Here is a 1,832-nt window from a genome sequence, read left to right as displayed (position 1 = left end):
AGATCACAGGACATTAACATGAAAGAGTTTTTTTTAATCTACCTCAGTTATAGAAAAACTGTTGAAATCAACATCTTAGGGTATACAATTTATTCTTCAAAATCTGGTCTTATGCTCTCTACTAACAAAAAGCAAGAAGACAAATTCAATCAAGAAAAAGGTCTAAGCTACCAGCAATAGATAAAAAAGTCAAATAAAATAACTAGAGTTATCTCCCATTCTTTACATGAGAAATTTTCATTAATCAACCAATAAAATGGTTTAAAACATGAAAAGTGTACAATTCTATAATATGTAAATAAATGTTTAAAAAACTGGCCATATATATACTTGGACGGAGATTTATCACAGTCTTAATTCAAATCATTATGACATACAGCAAAACAGCAATTGTCAAAAGTTAGCTGCTAAAATAATCCATATACTTTGATATTCTGGATTAAGCTGCTTTTATATCTTAAACATATGTTTCACCAATTTACAAAGATGTTACATTTAATGTACAAGAATATAAATATTAACTCTCAAAAAATAAAGCACTCCTATTTAAATGTTGTACATGTATTTGGCAGATTTTACCTACAAATATTATATTGTACTGCAAGTCTTTGCAAATGTTTAATACCAATTATTCTATTTAGCATTATTTTTCATATGTCAATTCTGCAGTAAACTCCAGAATCTAGTACTTTTTGCACTATTTTCATAGACAACATTTTTTTATCATATTAACAATTTATTTTGTATTTCGTTGTGTAGTTTAGGAACTAAAATTGTATTTTTTTTTACACTTGAAGAACATTATGCGTAGTCATGCATTTACAAAAACATTAACAATAGCTTCTAGATGGGGAGGGCAATGCCTGAATAAATACTAGAGGTGTATATTTCTACATACTAGATTTAGTTTTGTTATGTATCATGATTTTTCAGGGTTTTTAGTTACCTTTCATATCTAGATTATTATTATTTACCTAATTGATATTAACATTAAACCAGTATATTATGAGACAAAGAAGGGAAAAATATTGAAATGAACCAGAATTTAATTTTCTTTGATCTTTTTCATAGGTTTTTTTTTCAGACAAGAAATGATAGCAATTATTTGGTTACTTTGTATGTCGATACTAAATATTTTAAACCTGTGTGTACATGTGATGAGAATTACTTTAATTCAGTGCATTTCAAAAAATTCTTACACATCTAATTAATTTTGATTGATTGAGGCTAGTCAACAGCCTGTGTCTAGTAAAACATTGACTTGCGTAATACATAAAAACTATAATATTAATGTCTATACAAATTGATAACACCAATAGGGAAAGACAATAACATCATTGATATACTCAAGAAAGACAATAACATCATTGATATACTCAAGAAAAACAATAACATCATTGATATACTCAAGAAAGACAATAACATCATTGATATACTCAAGAAAGACAATAACATCATTGATATACTCAAGAAAGACAATAACATCATTGATATAATCAAGAAAGACAATAACATCATTGATATAATCAAGAAAGACAATAACATCATTGATATACTCAAGAAAGACAATAACATCATTGATATACTCAAGAAAGACAATAACATCATTGATATACTCAAGAAAGACAATAACATCATTGATATAATCAAGAAAGACAATAACATCATTGATATACTCAAGAAAGACAATAACATCATTGATATACTCAAGAAAGACAATAACATCATTGATATACTCAAGAAAGACAATAACATCATTGATATAATCAAGAAAGACAATAACATCATTGATATAATCAAGAAAGACAATAACATCATTGATATACTCAAGA

This window comes from Mytilus galloprovincialis, chromosome 4, assembly GCF_965363235.1.
Source record: "Mytilus galloprovincialis chromosome 4, xbMytGall1.hap1.1, whole genome shotgun sequence".
Lineage (NCBI taxonomy): Eukaryota > Metazoa > Mollusca > Bivalvia > Mytilida > Mytilidae > Mytilus > Mytilus galloprovincialis.
Note: the sequence above shows the minus strand (reverse complement) of the source record.